Here is a 27,579-nt window from a genome sequence, read left to right as displayed (position 1 = left end):
GCGCCGCCAGAAGACACCGATGCAGACACTATCTGTTATTGTCTTACATTAGTCCAAACTGAAAAATAGACTATACAGCCAATTTTTGATAGAATATTTGCAAAAGGTAAATCTGTGCTTCTGTCTAAAGAATATTTTATACGTGGCTTACATTTATATCAATCAAATATTAAACTTGATCACTTTCCAATCTCGGGAAAGCATATATGGCCCTGCGAGGGTGCGTGATAGAGAAGGGTGGATTGCGCCTCGGCGTAATCAAGTTCCGTCGGAGTAACTGAGAATTTTGGCACGGAGACGGGATAAACCTTGCCTCAAATAGATAATCTGGGGAAAATCAATTAAATTTCTTAAATTGTCTTCAAAATATATTTTGAAGTTATCCCCTATTTCAATTTCCAATTGGTAAGAGTATGTGGTTCCGTAATTTCCACGGAAGAACTTTTTTCTGAAAAAAATCACGTCCCGTATTCAAGAGAAAATACTGTAAATACCTATTTGCTGAAATAATCATTTGCTGCAAATTTCGAATTTATGTCGGCAGAGAGAGCTTTCCGTTTCGTCGTTTGTGGACAAAATGCCGTTAGTGATTGGGGTGTATTAGGAATATTGTCGTCTGGTGTTTATGTAGGATTCTAGTCGCGACGTATCACCCCAGAAAAATCTTAACCAAAGATATATCCACCCTTCCCTGTTCCAACTCAGTTGGAACTTAACCGTCGTATGGCTGTTCGTGAAACCTCGGAGCCGTAATCTATTTCCTCTTCCGACAGTAATGTTTATCGCGTAAACTGCCTCTTTTGTCCCCGAAAGGAAACCTAAAGTAGGCTAAGCAAACGTGATTCTCAGTTTACGACGGGTCTGAAAATGAGTCGTGGAAACAAGCTATCAATTGGGATTGAGGTGGGCCTAAGTGGTCGTATTCCTCGTTAGCTTGTTTCAATCGTGGACCCCTCTGTCCCATTCACGGCGTCAAGGCGAAACTTTCATGATATTCCTTCGAGATGGGGGGGTTCCGTGGCTTGTGTGTTGGGACTTTTCAAAATCATTGTGGGGTTCGAAGGAAAATGATTATCACTGTATTCAGATAAAAAAGCTGGTCGGTTTTATATTAATGAATGTAACTTGGTTGTAGCACTTCAGGTTATTATAGTTATTATTTTTCTGCGTCAGAAGATTTATGCTGGAAGTTGGCTATATATGTATATGAATCGCGGTCACACTAACTCTCTTGAAGTCTGGAATTTCGTACGTTAAAAGAACATTTCAGGGTTTCTCGCAAAACAAAAATATTGGTATGAGGTGAATATTTATTCCGTAATAATGGCGGAGAATTGGAGATATTGGAGAGTGAACAAGAAAATATTAAGTGTCAAGACTAAATATTCAATATATTAGTAACTTCAAAAGATTTTCATTTCAACTGTGGAGCAAAATTTTTTTAAATGTACTGAAGAGAATAAATAGAGTGAACTTGAAAATCAGGGGTGGATTTAATTCATCCCTGATACCAAGATTCTTTGAGTTTTTAATTCGTGTGCCACACCAATATGCGAAGAATCACTCCTATACTCGGTATACAAGTGCCTGCAAGAGAATTTCTTTTTAATATTCATACATTCGTTGGTATAGTCGTAAATGGAGAAAAACACATTCATTTCCCTGGCGGGGCTGTTTCATTGGCAACTATACTAGATATTAAAAAATCCTATTCTTACCTTTATTATCCTTTCAGGATATCGAAGTGTTGCTGCAAGATATCTTATTCTTCATTGAAAATAATTTTTTTGCTTTATCATTTCAATATGATGCAAATTACCGTTTTCTTTCATGCAACGCATGTTTTCTGAAAAAGGAATCGTGTAGCTAGTACTGAAGTGGATTTCTTCCGCGAACCGTTCGTATGTTTTCTAACAAGCACCTTTGCCCCTTGCCCTTTGAAGAATGAATCTGGGGCGTAAGTATAAAGACGTATTTTCTTTCAGCCTTTTGGCCCGGTTATCGTGCTACGAAAATCATATTTTTAGCTTGTACAGCGCTTTCAGGTGAACAGAGCAGGTGGATTGGATTAGTGGCTAAATCCTCGCGGTCGACTGCCTGTGACTCGTTAACATTTGGTGCCTTTGATAGGTGATGCTTAGTTTGGGAAGACAATTTTTCGGCTCAGAAGCGATAATTTGGCGGAACCAAATGCCTTCGTCTTTTTTGTCTCGAGAATTTTTTTCTTCTAATAGAGTTTTTGAGCTCGGAGCGTGACCAAAATGATTTGGAAATTATCGTCGCTGTCCTTTCCGTGGCGACCGGAGCAACGAGGCAGACATTATACGGAAGGACACGACCCAGAAATGCAGTGACCAGCGCATCGTGTGAGGCATTGAAACAGTAATTATAATGAAGATAATGCGCGTAGATATGATCACATTGCAAATTTTAGATAATGCATTGTCCTCTAAATGCTGTGCTGGAAATGGGACGGCGATCATGTAAATGAAAAAGATCCAATTTAAAAAAATGTTTATTGCACGTAAATTACTGGCAATTATGCTACATTTTGGATTATTTCTAGCATCGTCAAAAGGCCATAATGGGAAACAGCTACCTGCTCGGTTAGTTTGTGGTGGTAGGAATAAGCTCATAATATAGATGCGGTGATGCGAAAGAATTATAGAATAAATTGTCTTAATAAAATGAAATTGCATAAAAATGTAAAAATATGTGGCGCTTGCCCGTGATGCGTGTTAATCGAAAGACTACTAAGAGGTACTAAGACTGAGAAAAAAATTTTACTGTGTAAACCTTATCATTTATTTCAGAAAAATTTTCTGAGATGAGAAATGAATGGATAATGATGCGAAAGCTTGCTAAAATACTGATAAATAAGGGTCATAATTTATATGCTAATTGCGTCTGTATGAAAATGACTTCCGTCAATCAATAAGAGTTTTGGTACCTAAATCAACCTCAATCAATCTTTATTTTTGAAGTAATTCACGAGCAATTTTTGAAAATATTACTCTCAGTAAATGCTCTCGACACTATATTCTTAACTTGTTATTGGAGATGCTTGTTGTGAAACTACTAACATTGGTGTGCATTTCAACCTTCCAGTCTCTAAAACTCCTGAAATTTATGCTCGATACTTTATGTGCCATTTTCGATCGTTAGTCTTTGGGAATTATTCATGCAGTGGTAAATTTTATGCAGTTTTCTACTTCAATCATACCACTCTACACAACGATCACGTTAACGCTTTGAAGCTGCAAAATTTTTCCGAAAAGTTGATATTTTATTTTATTCACTAATAGAAGATGGAACAATTCCACTGCGGTGACCTAAGTACGTTAACCTATACTTTGCAAATTGCTTGATATTTGCTCTTCGTTAGGCATGATTTCTTGCACGTTCTGCTCAATCCAAGCGTTTGAGGCGTGGTTGTGAGTGACCACCATACATTTTGCTATCTCCCGCTATCGTTATCAGCGAGCCTTCCAACGCATTTCCTGCGTCTTGCAAGTCTCTGTTCTCTCCGCGGAACTAGTTCTTGGAAGTTCATTTTTGCCGCTCATTGTGGCAATTTCATGATATTTCCTTTCTTGATGGCGTGAAAAAGAGATTTTGGCTAATGTTTTCCCTCTCGATAAGATGGAATTTCTAAGGAAATCCACCTTAGCTCAAGGTCCCAAATACAAATGTATGTTATTTCCTCAGAGTTTTCTTGGAGATAAAGAAGGAATAAAGGTATTCCTAGAGGTGTCTTCAGTTGATTTAGGATTTGCGTTCGTTCTAATATCGTTAAGATGAAATTCTTGTTCATTTCATTTTTAACCTTACCATTCTTCCTAACATTCCGCGTCCTGTTTTACTGTGTAGTCCCTTTTTAGAAATAGAAGTTCTTTTCCGATTCCATTGAGTCATAACTCCTTTGCAACTTTAAGTTTCATAAACCTCCTGCCCCATATTGTGTATTTTTTCGAAACACGCACAATGTCTCTACCTTATCTCTCTTCAAAGGCTCTTCTCACTACATTTATTTTTGAATCCAGGAAGGTTTTTGATCGTTCTCCATTATATTTCCGATTATGACCGTCCTGTTTGACATAGACAAATCCTTGACGAAATAATGTGTAATAATTGTCCTCCATTTTTTGGACGATGACTCCCTCGCAATCGGGCTCCTCTTCTTTTAGTTCTGCTCAAGCTAAACTTCGTCCGGAATAAAACCCGTAAAGAGCAACGTGTGTGCATCAGTGGGCCGGAGGTCACTGTGCGGGGAGTCGCTGCCTCTTACTGTCACCTCGCCGTGATAGCCTTCCGTGGCTTTTTTTTTCCTCCCCACCTCCGTCGATTGCCTCCTCTTACGTGCACGTATTCAATTCAGGTGATTGGCTGATAACATCTTTACTGTATTCAACCCTTGCAATTTGTTTTCTCCTTCACCTTCAATGTTAACATTGTAACGATGGCTAATTAATGGCTAAGAAAATGAATCTGGGCGTTCCTCCGCGATGAGTAGTCCATCGGTGACCACAGTTTCTCCAGCCACCCTGCTGGCATCTTCAGGTCTGAAGTAGCGATGCAAACATTTTGCCGTCTAATATAGGTACTTTGGGGATCAGAGGTCGGTTCTGATTGGTTGGATCTCAGGTGGGACAAGATCTCACGCTTACTATCCGAGGGAGTGTATCAAGTGCAATGCTCCTATGGTAATTGTTACATTGGACAGACCGGAAAATCTATCAAAACCAGGATATGGGAACATGAGCGGGCCACGGAGAAGAATCAGTTCCGCCTTTCGGCCGTCTCGGAGCACCTGTGGTCGAAACCTGGCCACACTGTGGATTTCGATAAGCCTTAAGACCTGTGTAATGAAAGCCGTTACTATCCTAGGCTAATCCGAGAAGCTATAGAGATAACTAAGCATCCTGAGAACTGCAACAGGGAAGACGGCTACACATTAGCCAACACATGGAAAAGGGTTTTCAAAATTAATGACCAATCAGAGCCCACCTGAGATCCAACCAATCAGAACCGACCTCTGATCCCCAAAGTACCTATATAAGACGGCCAAATTTTAATCTTCTGACTTGAAAACGCCAGCAGGATGGCTGGACAAACTGTCGTCTCCGATGGACTACTCAACGCGGAGGGACGCCCAGAAGCCGAAGACTCTTATGAAGAAACGCCGCGGAAACCTCAGATCAAACGATTAAGAAAATGCCACTCACCCTCCAGTCGACGGGTGGTCCTTCAACAGTCTTTGCCCCTTCCTGAAATGTCCTTTTTTAAGACACCAAACGTTAACAAATAAAAAGGAAATGCTCTGACGAAGTTCCGCCTAGAATTTATTAAAATCCCTTATTGGGGGGAAAAGCGATTCCTACGCCTATCCGTTCGGAAAAAAATATCTCACGTACTTAATAATTTCTATCGGTCCTGGAAATAGTGGGGTTGCGATATGATGTTCTCCTCGAGTCTTGATGGAACTCTGCTGTTATTGCACCACGCCCTTATTACCGCATCTCACGTAATATAGACCCCTCTTGATTGTCTTACTTGTGAAACTGGCCCGTCTAAAGGATTTCTCATCCCGTTAACTTGTAGAAAAAAATAAACCGAGGCATTTGCTTTAATTGTGCACCCTTTAAGAGACTCTTGTCACCCCGTTCCCGGCAATCCTCGCCCCTGCACTCATTTTTTTTGTCCGCATCATCTCGGCCGCAGCATTAACCGATCTCCCCGCCTCAACCCCCGCGTCTTTCTCGGCTCGCCCACGCTACTTGGCTCCTCGTCGAGCATATTGGGCCGTCTGCGCCGAGCTGCGGACGGCGGCAAGAGACACGCGCCGCGCGCGTCCGCCGCCTTGGGGGATGCGATAATCGAGCGCGGACCAAGACTAGACGGTGTCACACTCATTTTGTGACTCAAGCCCACGAACATCATAAAAAGGGATCCTCAAGTCGGCCTCTAAATGTGTTGTCACGCACCGCGTATTTAAATGGATGTAAAAAAAAGTCGCTACTCGTGTCGCTAACGGACAAATTGATCCGAGTTTCACGGGGAAGTAAGGTATAACAATTAGGGGCATTAACCGAAATTTATATAAATTCTGTTGGAATCTATCAAATTCATAACTTTTCAATGCTATTCCTCGCAATTACAGACACTATACTGCAAAGTATTGGTATTGGAAAAGGTGGATCGCATTGCACTCATCACTGCACCGTGGGCAGTTTTGAAAATAGTTTAAAAAGGGACCGAAGTGGCAAAAGAAATCAGCCTTCTATGGGATGGAATTGGGCCCCCTCTAGGTATGCAGTCCCCTTGCCTTCGCCTCTCAAATCGGCCGTGAACTAGGGTCGGTTCTCTACCGAAGTATCAATGAACTGTCCCATGAGCACTGCGTGAATTCCACGTCCCTGAAATAGGTACCAGTTCATTTTTTTGGTGTCTCCACCACTTAGAAATATTCCGCGATGAATTAAATGCCCATTTTTCTATATATGTATGAGTGTGTGACTTTTGATAACAGTTTTCCTCGAGTTGAAGGAAGGTTTTCTTCCTCTAGTAGCGTTTATTCGTAGAAAATATGGCCAAAGAATGTGTTTTCAGTATCTCTATCGGAGATATATCTTTGCTGTAGGCTCTTCTATTATATAATTTATTTATTTTATTTTTAATCACATTCCCCGTAAACAGCACATGACGGCCTTTTACAACGAGGGTTCCCAATATTAACAAAGTACAGCACAAACATCCATGCCCTGGATAGGGATCACCTACCCAGGCGGGATTCGAACCCACGACCTACGGTTTGGCAGGCGAGGACTTTACCCCACCGCCCCCGGCCATTTTCACACCCTCGTTTCGCTTGTTGCGTAAAGTAGGCAGATATAACGTGCAGTATGTAGGTGTAGGCTAGTGGAAGTAGTTGATTCATCGTAGCCGAAATGCGACTATAACATACTATTGAACCAAATTCATGCCAGAAGCTGGATAACCTCATGAGGATGGCTACGCATGTGGCCATGAATTTCATTTTGGACGTTCAGGGGCCTTCGTGTCCGGACTCGAATCTCTGCGTCCGGCTTCCCTTTCTCCATTTCGACTTCTCGTCCACGCCGAGCCTTTCGTCTCGGTTTCCACCGCCGCTGTTGCGTGTGTGTGTTGTAGTATTTTCGGAGCGTGGGGTTAGGGACGGACGGTGCTCGTGTCCAGAGGAATGCGACCAGCCGGACAGACAGGGGGGAGCTCTATGGGCTCAGAAAGAGGATTTCCATGGTTTAATTTTTTGTATTGGGGTTTTTCGGTGGTTTGTTGGACTAACCGTGCTATTTGGTGGGTTTCTTTCTCGGACTCTGTAGTTCTCCACTTCGTGTGAGAACGTGGACGCGTATACTATACTGCCTTTACAGATGGCGTTGTTCATATTAGGCTATTTTAAGGAGATAAACAATAGGTAAATTATAGTATTAACAAAATGTCATGCTAGTATGCTGCATTGTTATTATGAGTTTCTGACAGAAACCACGTTAGTTAAAGAAATGTTCGTTTGACCGGATGCCTTTGTTTTATCAAACCCATGAGCAAAATTTGGTAATATTAGATTACTCGTTCATTTTTTTCCTCCGAAAATTCAGGGAAATCCAGCTTGACAGTTACAGAAGTAACTTACATGCAATAGTATGTTAGTTACATAAGTAGGTTTCAAATAAAAGTTTTGCCACTTCACGCTATCATCGACCTAAGTGCCTGTTAGAACATTGCCAACCCTATACAGCGACCAGTCTCATAATCTTTTAGTCTGTAGTGCTTCCTAACCACTGCTTACTACGTAATTTAACATGTAAACAGATTCCTATCGTAGAATTCCATTACTTAAAAAGATAAATTAACTTTCGACAATGCACTTCCCTTCAATCAATACGGAATAGAAGTGTAGGTTATTTGTAGAAATCTCTATTTAGAGTAGATACTGCGCTTGCTTGTTTGACCTATTTCTTCTTACTATTGGATTAATTCATCATAATAGTTAGTCTTATCATTTTAAGTTCATATTTCCAAAAGAAATGATGGAAAAACCTAGATAGTTTACTTACTATGCTACTTAGTGCGCCTTTGCTTGAAAGGCCTGTTGTCTATGCTGTTCTCATTATGGGGGAAAGTAACCAATTGTATAGTTTAACGTCGATAAAAAACTATTAATTAGCGGTAATAGATAGTGATATAAAACACCTCAAGCATTAATTATGAATATGATTTATGGCAATGAATATTTGATTTAGATCCGAAGATAAAATCGTAATATTGTCGCGTGCGTCATTGAAAGAGAGCAATTAATTGCTGTGGCACTTACGTTCATATATTCTGGTGTGCATGGCTTTTTTGTGCCATGGCAATGCATAGGCCCTTCTTTCGCTGATTGTGAAGCTTTCTTACGAAAACTTTTAATGTGAATTAATTTCTTAACGCAATTTTCACTTGTTCGTTGCTAGTTTGTCGGATTGAATTGTATTGACGCGTAGATTTTTCTAGTGTGAAGGTGTATGGAGATAGGATATTGAGCATATCTTCCGTTAAGTTTCAGTTCGACGGTATTATTATCTTTCGTAATCATATCTGCGGTAAAGTAAGTCTTTCTGTTTGTTTTCTTCGGGAAAAATTCACCAATTAATTCATCATCACAGTTATTTGCTTAAGAATGACACATCAAGGACATTGATGTCGGATAATGGGGATAAATATGACGTTGCTTTAAGTTGCTCCCGGATAACTTCAGTGAAGAAACCCTTCTATCAGCTTATATCTCCTAGCATTATCCTCCTTGCAAGATTTTCAATTGTTTTCTATTGACACTCCATGCTTCTTCGCATCAGAATCAGGGTCACAGTCACCCTTGCACGAAGAGTTAGCGGCATTCACTTTCGCATTAAAAGAATCTTACGACGGCAGCTATCGCACACTACGGCGACACAGCATCATAAGGCTGGATATTAAGCTGTCAGTTTGTGTAAGCCTGCATCTCCTGGCATTTAAGTTTTGCAAGAATCCCAGAAACCTAAATAGAGCGTATAAACTCATTATTTTTTCCTGTTGAAGGTTATGTGGAAGAAAGAATCTATAAGTCGTAACCGTGTCCCAATTAAGCAAGTTACTATTAATCTCTGATCAATCAGTGTGTTCATTGGTCCACTGAAACTTCTAGCATAGCCCTCTTTACCTTGGACATCGGGTGATGAATTACGTGGTGGTATGTCATCGTGACAGGGGTTACTCTATTCAGGTCCGGTATTAGGTCTTGATCCTAAAAGCAACAATTGTGAGCGAGTATAAGAAAAGGAGTTAGAAAGGAGACATTTCCCAAATTAACCTTATTGAAGTGGTGCTACAATCAGGCATGTTAAATGTACATTTTATTTATTTATATAGGTATAGATTATTTGTATGCTCTCTGATTTTTTTCCGTCGATTGGATTGTGTGTTAATCATCTTCCCCTTCCCTTCTTTGCAGATCCTCGTGTCAACGGGTGGTCCATGATGAGCTCCCCATTCCCAACTCTCTTCATCTGCCTCGGATACGCGTACTGCGCCAAGGTGCTCGGGCCCAGGTTAATGGAGAACAGGAAACCTTTTGACCTGCGCAACGTGCTCATTGTTTACAACGCCGTCCAAACCGTGTTCAGTCTGTGGCTCTTCTACGAGGTGAGTATTGGGAACTGATTTTGGGGTCGTATATACTTAAAAGTTTGTCATCAAATCCGTCGTCGTTCGAATGTGTTTGAGTGACGTGTGGATGTCAGTTCCTCTGTCTACTTGGCAGAGGTTCCTATGTAAAATTTCTTTCATCTTAATATAGAATACGTTGTCATTGGAAATGAAATAACTTAAAATAAATAACTTACGTGCTCATAAATCGACATTTTCTGTAAATATCGAGAAAATACACTCTTTAGCGCCTTTGTCTGATTATTCATGGATACAATTCTGATTGCTTTCAATATCGCGTCGTCGTATTTAGGAATTTCAAGACAGGATTTTAATTTTCGCATCGTCGTATCTTCATCATTTAAGACTGTTCATTTTTATTTTCCATTAATATCCATTTTAGTAATTAGGAATGAATTTGTGACATACGTGGTCTTTTGCTTTCCGATGAATTTATTTTCCCTCTCAATTAGCCTTCTCAATCATAACTCATGGTATTCATATTCCCTTAATAGACGTGGATACTAAATAAATGCTCTCCGTTTTGTTTCTTCTTATTAGTTCTGTAGATAAAATTTGGATGTTGCAAACAGGTATTTGTTGCTGATCTTTGTTCTAGTTCGTCACTCCTCATCATGCTCTCAAATACTGGGGGTTCATACCCCTTTGTAAAGACTTATAAAGGCGTTAATGATGAACAGCTGACCACGTATCGTTCCCGAAATTCCTCCTCATTGCTCGTTCAATGGTGCTCGTTGAGCGAGTGGAGGATGTCTCACGAGATATTTCTCGAGTGTCGGGGAGAGAGAGCCATGAATGAAAAGTTAGCCGTCACGGCGCTTTCATTTCGAGATCCCTTATTTCCCTTGCATGAAAGGAGATAATTCATGGGTAGCCGTGTTGGCAGATTTCTGGAGGGGAGGTCAGACGGCCCCGCAGAGGAAAAAAATACGGAGAGGAAGGCAGGTCAAGGTCGGGGAGGAGGGAGGGCGTGTTTGAAGCACTGCGGGAATTCCGTCAAAGAAAGGAGGGGGAGGGTCCCGCCCCCCTTTACAATGCACCCCACCCCTTGCCTAAGTTGACTGGGCCTTTATCCGACTTTATGTCACAGTGGGAGCAAGCAAGCGAGTAACAATCTTTTTTCTCTAATAAATTTATGAATCTTACTGGTTGGACAAAAGATTTCTTTGTGCCTGAAGAATTTGTCTGATTGATTAGTTTATGCCTATGATATGATGTATTCTGATTGATGGGGAATTTTAGACAGTTCCGAAAACAGCTTTTAGTGGGTTTCTCTAGAATTTTATTAATTTCAAACACTTTCCACTTGCAGTAGTTGCGCCAAGTACAGTGCAGAATTTAAAAAAAATACGGAAGGGTCAATAAAAGAGAAATACACCAATTTTTCGTCGCGGAATACGTCACTCAATTTTATTTTGCTATCATGTTTGAGAAATATTTATTTAATTTTATGGAACATCCTGTTACTCACGCGTTTGAGGAAATACGTTATCGCGAAAAATATTTTTTTTTAACATTTGGAAGTAATATTTTGCTATGATTGTATGGAAGAATATAGCTTCGATCGTCGCACCATGAGAGGCAGTAGTTCGGCGTTTCAGGATGCGGGTGTTTAAAATTTACGCTCAGTCGAGGGGTGAAATCTTGCATTGGAAGAATGGGAGAGAGGAAGACGGCTTTGGGTGAAAAGCGCGCGGAGTGTAAATGCCGGTGGAGGCATGACCTTTGAGCCTTGGGCATACCGTTCGGAGATACTGTTGCATTGTGGCGAACAGCGGTGTGCACGACTCCGCGGCTGGTCGGCAGCAACTGACTTGAGACGAGATTCCTCGCTTATTGACCGAATCGGACGGATTGAGCGGGAGACCGACGACCTAATTATCAGCGAAGGAAGAGAGGCGAGGGAAGAGTGTGTGTGTGATGGCTTATTTTAACGGTATATATCCTCCTCTTCTGGCTAGACTGGTTCTCTTCTCCTTCCCGTTCCTCCACCTGTTCCTCACGTCTTCTCCGTTATGCTCTTTCTCCCCTTCGTCTGCCCCCACAACCCCTTCCCCTCCGCTCATCACGCTGCTGCGAATTATATATAAATTGAGATCCTCCCTTGAAGATTTTCCCCTTTTCATTTTTTTTTTCCTTTTTGAACTGTTTCCGTAACTTTTCGTTTTCTAGACCCGCAAAGCATGCGGCAAGTCACCCTAGACACCTCGTGAATATTAATTAACAATATGTATAATAGTGATGTACCGTTAGAATACTTGACCCGATGTGAAATCGTATAAAATTGAAATCTCAGCGTTGCAATGGACTCATATGGTCTGTTTCAGGTTAGTTCCTGGTAAAGGGATAAGAAAAAATTGGATAGGATGAATAATAACTCCACGATCCATAAATAGCGGACGTAGCTGGAACAGATAAAGATACTTTATTTATTTATTTGTTTGTTTCCCACGCCTGCATTCCGTTCGTAGCCTTTTGTATTTTCCCCAGATTCCCACCACACGATTCGTTCCGGAGTGCAAGTTCCTGGTAAAGGGATAAGAAAAATAGCGTCATTGCAATCTTGAAGATTTCCAAAGCTGTTTTCGCGAGATTTTTCATTCACCAAACTTAGGCTGCAATAATTCTGAAGTTTTTTAATTAAATGAGTTAGTTTAATGATAATATGCAATTTTAAGAGTGCTGTACGTAATCGAATGATTTTTTAGTACCCGAAGGCCTCTAATTATTATGATAATACATATTTATTTTCATTGCCACTATCGACCATGTGATAAGTTTTCTTTAATGTAATTATTGCGGATGTTTGGATTCTTGTCGCGGCCTCCCAATTCTCCGTGAACCACAGTGTGGCCAATGGCTGTTTTAGATTCCTCCCTTTGTTTTGCTGCTGCAATATTTTCCTTCGCTCGCCCCGCACCTTTTTTTTCCTCGGTGTTTTAAGTCGCCGACCTTGACGAAATATTTGCCGAGGGCGCTGGCGATCCAAGAGAGGACAATATTCACTTATCAACCGAAGTCAGGCCTTCATTTTACTCGGCACTGATAAGTTTAATCAGTATCGTCACAACATTCACTAGTTTTACAACTCTCTGTCAGCTTGAAAGGTTACATGCAAGATATTTACAAGATTAAATGCTACGACGGCATTGTGATTCAAGTCTGGCAAACGTTTTTTTTTTCATTTCTTGTTTACGGAATGCTAATTTTGATGCTAGCATGGATGAAATCTCGTACATGACACCTAGTTGTCTGGCTATCCTTTCCTTGCCGCTTTTTTAGAGAATTGGTCGCGTGAGCTGTAGTTTTTTTTACCTCTGTTCACGTTTTTCATTGATATTCGATTTTCGTTTCTAATATTATTTTCTAGGGTTGCGATATTTTTTTTTTCGAGATTATAATAGAATGTTAGATAGAGGCGGTCTAATAGGTTTCAATTCCGTCATCTTGAATTCACCTTATGAGGAATAAAAATAAACTCTAGGTATGGCCTAAAGTGCCCGTACTAACGGTTAAAGTCCCACGGTTTAGGTATCTTTTCATGGATAAGTACTATATTGGTAAAATTTTCCCAGTAAATAAATTCTGTGTCTAAGGAAGAAGCTGAGCAAAGGAGAATATTGTTTGGGGAACAACCGAAGCAATTTGGCTACAGTCTTTCCTCATCGGAACAAGTCCAGGGATTTTTGGGTGCACCCTCATTCAATTCACTCGTTTTGGCGGAATTTCAGATGCTACAATATGTATGATGTTACTTGAGTATCATTTCATGAAGGGACATGATTCTCTGCATGTATCGGGTTCATAACCGGAGTCCGCGGAGTGAGGTTTTCCAGATCAATTAGTGACTCGATTCCACCACTACGGTTGTGGATTCAAGCGATTCTCCTATCTTTGCGGAAGTGAGGAGTGTATCCACCACGAGGCGTGGAATCTTGTCACCGCCATTTGGCGAGGAAAAGAACTCCACGGAACCAAATATATTCAAGGTTTCTGTGGAATTTTGTCGGCGAGACCTGTGAACTTGCGTTTTTCTTGTTTCTTCCGCGAGTAAAATAGGCCTAGTTTGCCGACATTTGCCGTTTGACTTTCGGTATCGGGCTTGTTTTCCAGTATTTACTTTTTTGCTCGGTCAGCCAGTGAAACCAGCCGGAAAACGTTAAGGCCAAACTGAAAAATAATTGTGCTGTGTTGCAATAGTTGAATGAATAGATTTTTGGCTCAGTTGTCTTTTTTTTTTGATTATCAGTTATTCATTTCAATTTTCCAAGTCATTGACCATGCCTTTTTGGTGCCGTGGTGTTTAGTAATTGATCAGGAGTTGAGCATAGGAAAATCCAATAAAGTCAGTATGGCAAATTAAACGTTTTTTGTTTAGGAAACGGCTCAAAATAGTGGACAGGAAGTATTATGTTGTCGTATACGGCATTCTTCTCCTCGAGCAGGAATGAATTTAATTTGTTGCAAAGGAATAGCTAATTATTGCTCTTCACCCCCTACCTTTGTAACCTTTTGTCTAAATAAAGCATTATCAGTAGAAGCAGCCATCAGATTATAAGATGTCTGAGAGTAATTCGTACTGCATTGTGACCTTTTGTCAAAATTATTTTTTGCATTATTTTGCTCCTGATGAACGAATATCACTAAGTGCAATAGTTCGCATGCAGCCGATTCAAACATTCTTCAATTTTTTTAAATCTGGCTAGGATTGTTTACCAAATTTGTTTCGATGACAATAAGTAGCCAAGATGAATACTAGCATGCGTAACTCAACCACCCTAGAGTTTTCAATCATAATTAGTGTTGCGGATCGTCAGAACAACCTTATTTTCGTTGTGTGTGAGTCACCATTTTTAGGAAAGCTACCATGAAGAACGAGGAATTAGTTCCCAATCATGCGTGAATTCTTTTCCTTTCTCTCCTTTTTTTTACTTGTATGTGCCTCCTCTTAGCGAGCTTACTTTAGTGGCCTTTAATTCCTCCGGTAATGACCCCACAACTCCATTGTTTCTTGCAAGGGTGAGCGCATAAATGACGTAATGTGAAGATAGCCAGTGGAAGTGTGCCGGTCAATGGTCTTGAGAAGTGGAAGTCGAAGTCCTTTGTTGAATCACCTACCTTATTAATATCATTATGAAGCCATCTGGTATTATTAACGCTAATTTGATGTTGAAGGAGGCTGGAATTCAAACCATACGGTCCCTTGAAAATATTTTCACAAAAATTTGTAAACCCGACTCTGCGTACAAAAATAATAATAATGAAACTAGTACAGAAAAAGTGTTAACTATCAATGAAATAATTGCAAAATTATAATTCTTCAATAACTTTCAGTGCATTTTTTTTATCATGTACACACACCTTATTCTTGAGATGGCAAAGTTTTTGTTTTGACAGCATTGCAGAACGGAAACGATTGGTACAAAATCGTAAAAGTCGAAAATAGCTCCATCAAATAACGCTATTTTAGGGACGTCTCTCTACTCCTTTTCCTTCATCCCTTAATCCTCTTACTGTTCCAACGCCTGTTTGTGGAGCAAAAGCACGAGTGGGAACGCCGGACACACGTATCCTTCGCGGTCCCCCGCGCAGCTCGCAGCGAGTGGAGAGGAAGGAAGGAAGCTAGAGGAGAAGGTGGAGAGACGGAGGAACCGTTGCGTCCAAGTATTCCATTGAGCAGTCCCAAGGGCGGGAGGGGCAGGGAGGTAGGGAAGAGGGGAGATTCCGCGGCCACCCCCCTGGCGGGGGCGAATTAGCGAGGGGCGGAGTGTGGTGTAGCGGTTCTGGGGGAGTGCTTGGGAGTCGCATTTTTGGTGGCTTGCAGCCGCCGCTACTGACCGCGTTCCCTCACGTCCCTCTATGGCGCCTTGCGGTGGCTAAGACGAATGAATATTGGATTGAGTACATCTACATACTCTCCGAGTAGCCGCCTCATTAGGCGTGTGGCAGGGTGTGTTAGGTCACCAGCTGTTAACAAAAAAAATTAACTGAAATGCCGGAACTGAGTTTCACCTATCTTTCATTAAAGTACTTTATTGTTTGGGAGAAAATAAACTCCAACTGCTATCCGTTCGGCGCAGTATATTTATTAAATTATCTTTTCTATTGGACATAGAAATGTAGTGAGGTTCGAAGATGATATTCTCCATATCGCTCTCAAAGATAACTAGCGTAGCATGTAGCCTCCATATTTTGCTTTTTATTTTTTCCATGCTGTTGGTATGATTTGATTTGTTTTTTTTTTGTAAGCTCAGGCTGTAAAAATGTGCATGAATTGGTAAAGAGGAGTAATTTCCGTTTGAAAGAAGTTCTCATTAATTGTCTGTGAAGGAGCATCACTAAACTAGCAAATCTTTAATTTTCTTTATCATGAATATCTTGTATTTACACTGTTCGGATAAAAACATTTTTTTAAACTATTTTAGCCTTATTCGTATTTTATCCTAAGCTTAGACATTAAGTCTTTAAAATCATTAGTGAATGAAAAAGTGAATTATGCGCAACCCATAATTTGACAAAAATGGATGTCCTTTTTGCGTTTGATTAATTATTACTCGTCTTTCATAATTACTTCTATGCGCTACCTTATTTTATGCAAGCATTCTTCGCCCCAAAAAATAGTGTTCAGTATTTTTTTATTTGCCAAAGCTCCCGCGGTCTGTTCGAGCCGTTCATCGTGTCGAAACATATTCGTGGAAGTAGGTTCTGGCGCTATCGACGCCCCCCTCCCTCTAATCTCGTTCGCTTGGCGCCTCGCACTGGTCGATTCGTCCGGGTTCAAGGGGCATTAATTTCTGCAGAACTTCAACCCTATCCATTCGCTGCTGAAAGTCTATCTCCCTCCACTCAGCAGTCTGTAATATTCTGTCCCTTACGTCAACGTTCCAGCATTGACACATTAGCGTAGCAAGAGTACCTCATGGGTTGGAAGTGTTTTCTTTATATCATCTCAGCGCTCCAAACAGAGTTTTTATTATTAAATGGATAATCGATAATGATGAGATGGATTTTTGTATTATTTATAGTAAATGACATCAATATTTATCTCGTTTGAAAAAATCGTTTTGCAATAACCCATTTTGGCTCGAGGGATGCGGAGAATTTGAGTATCCCAAACCGGCCCAGAGTCGAGCTCATTCCTTTTCTACCGAGGTGTGCTAACTTTCGACTCTCTTGAATTTTCCATTTGATCCTCTCTTACTCTTTCACACAATCTGCTTTCGTGTTTGGATAATTGAATCGTACATTTTCTTCTTGGATTTTCACGACGCATGCACAATACACCCCTTCAAGCTGTCATTGAAGGTGTAACTTTAATTGATTGTCTATTTCTCTAGAGCAAGGTGATGATTTTTTTGAGGAAATGGTATGTTTCGAAAATTTTAAGCCGATATGTATGAATCCTTCTTTAATTTTCTTGTACTTTTTACTCTAAGTGAGTAATTTGTATCGGCAATCGAGTAATAAATCTTTTGGATTTCTATGAATTTTCGCAACATTTCGATGCTCAAATTTTCAAATGTAATGAATAAAATGACGAAAGTCATTGTGAAATGTTCTGGTTATGGTATATTCTCTAAATTCAAGGACCCACTCAGTTATCTATGTGATTTTCACTATATATATGTAGGTATTTGCCATGCAGCAATTACAACTTGCCCATTGTTAAATGTTTGTATTTTTATTTCGGCGTGCCATCTATTTCACATGAAAGCTATTGTGTCCGGATAATTCGTTATTTCCTGCGTAACTCTGTATTTATATCCTGAGGGAAACAATTCATTATTTGTTGACTCGCCACTTTCGGAAGGACGTAGAGACCGTGAGTAACATGAACCTTGGCCATTTAGCGTGGAAAGTTCTCATAATGGATTGCCGTAGATGTGAAATTTTGATGGCTGGCGAGGATCGGCGCCGACGGGTCCCGCAATTCTTCCCCCGCCCCGGCCGTCTGTGGTCTTTCCGACGGCCCTTCGCGTGACAGTTTATTGATAGCGGGGGCATTAAGAGTTTGAAAGGCACCCTCGCGTGTCCAGTTTCGTCCTCAATTACAAATTATAACCGGGAGCGTACATTTCGGATTGTCGTTCCGGAAATTTTGAATTGCTGCCGTGATGCGCGATCGATAGATCGGCCTGTAAAATGAGTTTGCTTATTGGGCAAGATATCAGAAAAAATTGGTTATATTGATAAAATTTTTGTCGCGTGTCGTATTATTCCAATCGGCTACGTTGTGATTTGGTAGTCTTGTGGCGTTTATCTTAGTGATTGAGGGACTCCCAGTCACATTTTCTGATTTTACGTAAATGAGTTAAGCGGAGTATCTAATGCCAGAGATGTCGGTATTGCCAAAAGTATCTAAAAAATTTTGAAGCGTAATACTTAGTCCGAGGAGTGAATTGGGAGAAACTAGGAATTTATTCCCCAAAAGTAAGTTGATACTTTGTGGGTTCAGTTCAATATCGCACGAAGAAAAACTTTTTCGTTGCTAGGAAGACAGTTTGAATATTCGGCAAAGGATTTACAATATTGCACTGGAAACAGAATGTTTTCTCTCATTGGCTGTGAGGGAACACTGTCATAAATGTGCTCCCTTTGCGTTAAAAAACGTATTTGTGGGCTGTCTCTCGGTGTGAGTTTATTTCATTTACAGTTAAGAGCCGCTAATGTGAAAACTCATCTTAATAAAATATTCCCGGCATTAATTCATTTTTATTATTAAGATGAATAATTTCAATATTACTGAAGGTAATAGATATTTTTCATTCGTAATATTCACTTGCTTTAAATCTCAGTTAACTTTGTGCCGATATTTTGAAAACCTTTAAAACAGCATAAAAATGTTAAACTATAAAAGCAACTACGGCAAGTAGCGATTAACCTAGGGAGAAATGAAATTATTTGATTTTATAATAAAAATAAAATGACGATTATTGCTTAGTGTTGAATTGAGAGGTTATCATTCTATAAGGTTAGAATCAGTGTATTCGTTGAGATGAAACTATAACGTGCTTGTGCACACGAGTGCCAATCTCGGCGGAAATACGCGAACCAGAAAATCAACGGCTAGGCCAAAAATTGTTTAGTTTATTTATACGTAATGCATACCGAATACATGTGCAGTTCAATTATTAATAGATGTTAAATACAGCAATGGCCGTATTTTATCATTCATCCTGTCAGGAACAAACCTCACATTTAAACCTATTCTTTTAGTTGAACTTTTATGTGAACGGCTTTTCGAAGAACGTTTAGAAACTCCTTTCTTACGCAGCTCTAAGATTTCAATGTTACTATATGCACACGGTTCTATTTCTCCATCGATCCCGGAGGTTCCTGCTCGTCTCGCGAGGATGCCGCCGCCCAATTGAGCACGTATTTCTAGAATCGCTCGGACGATGGATTCGCCGTCTCGTCCGCGGTGGAGGAGGGTTCAAGAGGCTGTATCGGTGATCAATAGCCGAGGCCTACTCAGCGGAAACAGTGCTTCCTGAGCGATTTTCAACCAGCCCTTCTTTCCCTTTCGAGAGCAAATCGATTCTCAATTGAGTCCGCCGTGAATTCCCCCGTTGACGCGTCACCCACAAGTGGTGCATTGTTCGCCGTTATGTAACGAAGCCCTCCGGATGAATGCCCCGGACACTCGGGCGGGAACAGAAAGGTGAGAGCGGTCGCTCCATTGAGATGCTGAAGGTGGCTCCAGTCTTTTTATCTTCTTCTTTTTTTTTGGGTTTGAGAGTGGTCGGTCTACCTGCAGGCCATCGTCTAGTAGGAAGCGCCGATGCACTCCTGATCACGTAGGCCTTTTTGACTGGCGCATGATCCGTGGTTCCTCTCCAACTCTCTTCATGGTTTCATTTTTTTTCTCTCAAGGCAGACTTTTCTACCGAAGCACTTCTCTTTCTCTCCGAGCTCCTTCCTCTCAACTCTTTTGTTTCCTCTTCTTCCGTGGCGAGCTGTTGAGCGATGCATTTTTGTATCCAGGCTAAAAATGGGTGTGGCGTCTTTTTGAGAGGCGCCTCCACCTCCTCCTCTTTCCCCCACACGCCTCGAACCCTTTTCCCTCTCGGATGCGATACAGGCCTGTCCAGTCCGCATCTCGCTAATCAGAGTAAATCCAATGCAAAAATGTCGATTTAGTGTCCCGGGATCAATATTTCAATGTGAAAGTGGTACTGTGTACGATACGGAAAGCTGAGTATTGTGAAGAAAGCAATTTCCCTTAAAGAATGGCAAATCGAAGCGACACTCGTCATTATCTCACTCATCGCATGATTATTTAAACGAATCCAATTCATGCGAAAGGTGTTTTGAAATTTTAATCTAAAATGTGATGATACTTACGTTAAGTTTGCTGCTCCGAAATTATTTCTCAGAAGCTGATTGAGTTGTCAGAGAAGGGTAATTTTACGGAATTGGTCATTGTTACTTATAATTTCGTTTATCAAAGAGCGAAACCGTTTGTTTTAATTCGGTAATGTATGATGGAGATTTGAATCAATCCTCCTCAGTGAAAGTATTCCGATTTGAAATCAAATTTAAAATCTATTAATGCCTGTTTCTCGAATTTAAGATTCGTTATCGACGTATTCGTACAACCTACGCTTCGGGCCAATGCATTCTTACGTGAAACGGTATGACATTGCATTAGAACCATTGCCAAAAACAATTGATGGAAACGGCTCTAAAAAAAAACTCGTGGCAGTTAAAAAAATGGCTCTTATTACTTTCATACCATTGTATTTTTTTCCTTTTCTTCTCTATTTTCTCATGTAAAAACTTGTATTTCAATTAAAGGAATTCGTGTCCACATTCCTTGTGCTTTTCCTGATGAGGGATGTTTGTAGGTACTTCGATGTTTTCCTCCATCGATCATCACTACTGGAATACCACGTTCTTAAATGCTCTGTGGGGCTGAATAGGTATATTTATTGTGAAAAATCCTACCAAACTGACTTCATAGTGCTTCTTCGCACTTAATAGGTACTTAAGGGATACTCAATTATTATATTCATCCGTATTTGTCTCAATCTAAATGTGAGAAGGAACTCTGAGACCAATATTGACGAAGAAAATAATTTCCAAAGTCATGTGATCTTCCACCCTCTATCCCCGACTTTCCCGCGGCAGGGATGATCACTTTTTCGTGATGATCATTTCTTCGAGTTATTCATTGTCACGTGGTTTCAGTGTTGATCTCAAATTACGATCACCAAGCAGACGGATTCGGCGTTCATTTTTTTTTAACTATTCTAAGATCTTCGTCGGATCTCGTTTCACAACTCTCCGCGGAAGAAAGGCTCGCATTCCTGAGCTTACGACTGAGCCCATTGCTGCACGCGACGATACTCCCGTGCTTGGAGATGTAGCCGATGGAGGGCGCTTAGTCGTATGGGAGCGGGGCGATATGTGCCCGCTAGAGGCTCTCCGTCCCACTCGCTATAGTGTCCGATAAAGTGTTTCGTGCAGCAAAAATACGGCGGGGAGAGGCAGGGGGTGTGGAGAGATGGCACATATGCTATTTCCGTCTCCGTTCTCTCTGCCTCCCTTCCTTGCCCCACCACTCAAACGGATTCCCTTCTTCTCCCCCCTCCCTCCCCCTACCCGTCTTTCCAGAATTGGATCTCCCCAGCCTCCACACCCACGCTCTCTCTCGCATCTTCACGTGCATTTGTTTACGGAAACAAAAACGGGAGTCTTCAGTCGCTTTCGAGACGACAATCGAAGGGCTGTGTCAAATGGGGGGTTAGGAGCTAAGGGGTAAAAGTGATTCTTTTTCCTAAACAGAGTTTGAGTTTCTTTACCAAATTTCTATTCCTAAAAAGGGTTAGGAATTGTATTCTTGGCCGACTTTCTATTCCTAAACAGGGTTAGGAATTGAAATTTGGTAAAGAATACAAACGAGATCAACTGGATATTTAGCTGTGCATTTTGATTTTTCACTCGATGTCAGCACAGAACAGGGAATCACTCGTATTCCTTGACTTCGAAGTATTTGTATATTTCTTTTATCAATTTCTGTTCCTAACTCCGTTAAGACAGAAATCACTGTCACCCCTTGGCTTCTCATACCCTCAAATATTGTGGCGTACCTCATTTTGGACGTACATATTAGAAATGAGAGCCACTTTGTAATAAAATATACATATGTATATTTCTATCACATTTGGTCGGCTTAGGCGCAAAGCTGGTATAAACTCAAATTGAAGGAGAGAAAAAAGGGGTACGCGAAATGTGGAAAATATTTTACCTTGACAATTAGTCAAACCACGGACCATAATTACAATTTTCTTTGTTTGAACTCAGAGTTAGTTCATTATTTTCATTAAGAGTTGCGACAATTCACATAATTGAGGGTGAATGTAGCTATGAATCGCTCGAATAAACGTTCTTTGCCTTGTAATTAAGTAATTCACAGACGTGTTGTGAACGTGTAAAACAAGGGACCTGATAGTTTGTTTCCAACTGTATTTCCTTGTCGTTCTCCGAATGCTTTCTACATTTGATTATCTCCCTTATAACGCAGCGATATTGTTTCCAGTGGTGTAGCTCCCACATTTCTCGTGCTGAAGGTAGGTGTCTGTTATCGTGCGTTCTCAAGAAGCGGGAAATCTTCCAAGTGAGATATTATTTTTGACGTTGTCACTGATATAGTGTAGAAACTGAACACAAATGGAGAAAAAAGAAATTGGTGCACATTTCGAAAACGGTGTACGTACTCGCCTGTGTTCCGGAAACTAGATTGCATGGCGATGTTAGTCAGCTACTTCTAAATCAATATTTCCGTTTTATCTGATAGAATCTTTCGCGCGAGTTGTGCGATGCCTATCTTTCTTTTCTTATAGTTGATGAGTCAATTTTTACCGGAAAAATGATAACGGGAATCCTTTGTGATGACTTAACTACTGTTGAATTCGAGGAATTTTTCAAGCCATCGGTCACATAATCGTGTTTTCAAATGGCGAATCTAGTACGAGGGAAACAATGATGACCATTGTTCTCATATCAAAACTTCTGAGCGATCCTTGCTCAGCGTTTGGATTTTTCGAGCCCTCTCCTTGTTGAACATAATTTCTCCTCAATAAGCTTAAAATGGTAATCACTTGTTTAAATAGTAATAATTTTTTATCTTGGTATGTGAATTTTTGCAATTCTTTGCAATGTATTTTTTCCACGCTGAATTGGAGATTATTGGTCATTACAAGGCATGAGGAACGTTAGCTACATTATGATTTGCTAAAAAGACCCCCATGCTCTCAAAGTAATAGTAACAATTTATTTTCCTACTTTCAAGTAATCGAATATCTAAGATCCATCAGGTTAAATACATATGACGGAGCTGGCTGAGAGAAATTCCATATTGCTTGAAAAAAATGGAAAATTTTAACATGTAACGCGGCTCAGGAAAATGTAAACAGACAATAAACATAGAATGTGACGCAATCAATAATAATAATAAAACGCCTTCATTAGGGCGATTTTGAAACTATGAAGTTGCTTCTTCTATCCAACCCCTATTCAAACTAATATTTAATACTTACAAAGATTTGCAAAGTGAATTAAAATATACAATACCCACCAATAAGAATATTAGAAATGTTTGTAGAGATTTTTTTTAACTTCACTATTAATTACCTTCATAATTAAGGGCCTTTATGTTCGGTTAAATAATTGCTTATGTTTTAATTTTATCCGAAATTGGATTTACTGTTGTTAATTGCATTTCCTAATGCAAATTCACATGCATTTCTCCAAGTTAACGTAAAGATTTTCGTATGATTCTGTCGGAGATTTCTGTTCGGTGTCAGTTATTTTCATCCGCCAAAATATGCCAGGCAGGTGTTATATTGAATCACCAATTTAATATACTGGCTTTTTTAATTTTTGTATTTTGAAATAAGTATTTATGATGTGTAATTCTTCCTTTTGAATCTTCTTTTCTGAAATGTAGGGCACTGGCCAAGCAAATGATTGTAAGCTGTGTTCCGTAAACTTGAAAAGGAATTACTAAGCAGTCCTTGTCAGTTCGTTAATTCTTTAATCTTTAATCCCTCTGACGTCTGCATAAATCAAATGAAATTATATTCTATTTCACCCTTTTTTTTTAAATTCGTCTCGGATTTCGGTCCTTAGTGCCATTATTACAGTACCTATCTTATGAAGTGCCCTATGTTATTAATTAAGCGTCGGTTGTAGGTTTTTCTTCCATAATAAAGTGAGCGAAGAAATTTCACTTAATATCGAAAGAGATAAGTTATTTATAGGGCTTAAACTAAAGCTGTGCGGATGGTTGTCCTCGTGCCACCGTTAGGTGTGCCACCCTTGGTGGCATGTATTTCCGCTGGGAACGGGCGCTGGTCGGGGTTGGAGCTCGTCTCGGCTTCGGCTGGACTGAAACGCGTTACAAAACAATTAAGTTCGTGAGTTATTGCCTTTGCGGCGTGTTTATTCTTGCCCGTCCTTTTCGGGAATCGTCATTTGGGGCCATCTTCCTCCTCCCCCGCTTGAGGTCTCTGGGAACGCGTAAATGCCATGCCTCCCCATCAATCTTACCCCTGCCCTCCGCCGACGCCATAGGAATTATTTCGAGACTTAAGTTTTCCCTCATCCTTCGGCAGGGTTCGTAGTTGCGGTGTGACGTGGGCACGTTGGCCTGGCTGCAGGTTTTGTCTAGGGTTTTATGAACCATGCAGCTGGGGAGCCGAGCCGTATTTCGCGGATTAAATTTCCTCTCCTTTTATTCCAAGGAAAGTGTCTGCAACCAATCCACATTTTTCGAGCCGCTCCATATATATCATCATCAGTTCAAGATGAAGTGCCGATCACAAAGAACAAATGTAAGGCAGTTCTCCTTCTAAGCAGTAAGAAGGTTAGGTTACTATACGAATAACATTGTGATATAAATATGTTGTAAACTTGTTATCTAACCTTCTAGTAATTACTGGTTAAATTTTTAAATGATTTAAAAACTGCTCTCCTAAAAAAATTAGGAAAACAGGCATAGTGTCCTTTACCTCTGAGGTACAGATACACAAAGTCTGAAGCCCCTTGGAATTCCCTTGAGCCTGAGTCAGTCAGGAGAGATATCGTTTCCTCGTTCATGCATTCGCGGTGCATTTCATCTCGCCCGGCGTCGCTGCTGCTGCTGCCTTATCTGGGGGTGGGCGTGCAATGCCCCGATCGTCCCCCGTTGTCGTGTAGCCCTCGACGCTTTTTTGTCGCCCGCGACTCGCTCCGGGGTTTCCGGGAGCGTTGCGCAACGCGACTGTCGCTCGCGACATCATGCGAGCCCGCGCCTTCTTTCCTTCGCCCAACACCTTTCTCCGGCTTTCAGGTCGTGGGAGAAACTACTTCACGGGCCACTTCGCTATTTGCACAACCGAAGACCGTCCGTGTCAGTGGGAAGGAAGGAGGGAGGGAGATGGGAGTAAGGTGGTGAAAGAGTGAGGGGGGGTGAAAGAAGAGGAAGGAGCGTTGATAGGAGAGGGGGGACTTTGTCATTCCTTCGCGCGCGCCCCAGTCCTAGCCGCACGTAACTGAGATTCCGACATTTTGCGCTCTTGCTGGGAAGGGAAGGAGGCAGATTTGTTTCTTTTGAATGCTGGTCTATTGGAGGGTGATCTGGATTGGCTGGAAATGTAATACAACTCTTGCAGTATAACTGTAAATTGAAGAAAATAATAACGTCAGTAATCGATGACTAAAATAGCATTATCCTTAGTTTCAGCGAATGCATAGTTCCTTAAGTGTAGTATGCATTGTTTTTGTCGGAATCATAAGTCTGATGACTTAATTATCTTACCCGATGGCAGGAAAACTCGACACCCTTGCCATTTGTTAGTGTTGAGGTTTTCGCCGGTTTTTTGAAAAACGGGCATCAGAGCATTTTTCGAGAAGCTAGACAAGTATGGTCAGTTGCAGCGCCGGATTCAATATTGGGACAAGGGTGAGTGGGGGCTAGGCGGGGATCTAGGGGGTAATCTTCCGGTAGTAGTGGGGGTCCGAATAAAATTACCATTTTATTTACTGTAAATAGGATACAAAAAGGTGGGGGGGGGGTATAGCCGATCTGCCGCTGGTCATTCGAATCATTAGGATAACTAATTGCATGATGTTATCGTTGCTATTATTTCATGAATTTAAAGTAGTGTAATGACTCTAGTTCGCGTAGACTGTCCTCCGCAGTCCGATTGTTCTCGTGTCTCGGCGTGACGTTGGTGTCGAAAGGCGGCCGGCACATCCATCGGGCACGCGTGATCGTCTTCGAGGAGGACCAAAGAGGAAAACGGGGACAGCAAGAGCGGACGACCGGAAGCGAAAGCCCGGATGTGGACGGGAGAGCCCGTTGCGCGGGAAGGTCGCGTGGAAGATGTGGGATGCTTCTGTGAATGGAAGGAGGGAATGGGTTGTTAGGTTAGGAGTTGGGCACGTGCCCCGTCGCGGTTGCCTATGTTCGCCTGGGACAAGCTCAACGAGGCTTGCTCCAATGAATTGAGAATGGGGAATTGCCATCTTGAAATTGAATCTCTTTCATCATCATCAACCGATTTCAATCTAAAGATTGATTTAATTCAAACTTTATACTTCACGACCCCTTATTATATATATTTATATTTTTTTTTAAATCACGAGATGTGGGTCAAATGTAAATATTGTTTATTTTGTCAAACTTTGCCTACGTTTCGGACATTATATTTGTCCATCCTCAGTACTGTAAAATTGCCTGTATTTAACTAATTTTGTATCATACATTATCATTTTTATAGCCCTGAGGATGGACAAATATAATGTCCGAAACGTAGGCAAAGTTTGACAAAATAAACAATATTTACATTTGACCCACATCTCGTGATTAAAAAAAAATATAAATAGATTGATTTAATGTTGGGTTCTATACTGGCGAACAATAGCAGTGAAGAATTCTTGGGTTTTGCCCCGGTTCAGTCCAACGCAACGTTTCGAAAAGCAACTCGCCCATCGTCTTCAGGGACTCTGGAATCCAAGATTCCCTTCTCCTCTTCTTAGAATTTTCTTACGGCTTATTTTCCATAATTTAGTTTATTATCCATTTTATAATATTTCTTTGAGTTTAGATCTATGTAAAACAAGTTATAGCCAACGTTTCGATTTATTTTCAATCATCCTCAGGGCTATGAAAGAAAAATCAAGAACAATATAAAATGCAAAGATTACAACGATATACAATATTTTTACATAAAAATGTTACGATCGCGTTTTTTATACAATAATATAATTTAAAGTATACACATATATATATACACATATGTATTAGAGCAGAATAGAATACACAAAAAATTTTGACTTACCTCTTAACTTTGTAACTTACCTCGTAACTCTTAACCTCCTAACTCTTTTCTTTGTTTTTGTTTATTATCCATGTGAAAAACTAATAAGCTTTCTTGATCTTGGAAAAGTTTTTGAATCCACCCAATCCGAATCTCCCTGAGGTGTTTCAGCGAATGATATCGAATAGAATGTAGAAGAGTAATCAGCGATACTGATTTTGCCTGTAACAAATGCGTTTTTTTTATTTGTCGTCCTAAGCGGCCTTCTTCAGGCTCCTTCCCTCATATTTATTCTCAATAGAAGCAATCCTAGTTTTTGGCTGACTTCTTTTCTAAATGGGCAATGGGAAAAATGATTTATTCGTATAACGACTATGATGGTGTTTAAATGAAACTGAGCCCCGGTTTTCTCTTTTTTTATTTGGCAACGCAAAGAGCCGACTAAATCCTATTCTGGGGAAACTGATCCGACTTTCATCGTAAGTGTTTGGTGTCGCAAGGAAAATGTGAAAAATTGGGAGAAAGTTTTGCTTGCTAAACTGATGTTTTT

General features: G+C 40.6%; 1 long non-coding RNA gene across 1 annotated transcript in view; it reads left to right on the top strand.

Annotated features, from left to right (window-relative positions):
* LOC124158866 overlaps positions 1 to 9,693 on the top strand; it is a 43,201-nt gene extending 33,508 nt beyond the window's left edge. The window contains exon 3 of the long non-coding RNA XR_006864880.1: positions 9,509 to 9,693. This is a non-coding gene — a long non-coding RNA (uncharacterized LOC124158866). The remainder of the gene's footprint in view (positions 1 to 9,508) is intronic.
* The last annotated feature ends 17,886 nt before the right edge of the window (positions 9,694 to 27,579 follow it).

The sequence above is a fragment of the Ischnura elegans genome, chromosome 1 (genome assembly GCF_921293095.1).
Source record: "Ischnura elegans chromosome 1, ioIscEleg1.1, whole genome shotgun sequence".
Classification (NCBI taxonomy): Eukaryota; Metazoa; Arthropoda; class Insecta; order Odonata; family Coenagrionidae; genus Ischnura; species Ischnura elegans.
The sequence above is the reverse complement of the archived record's forward strand: the minus strand, read 5'-3'. Positions and strand labels throughout refer to the sequence as shown.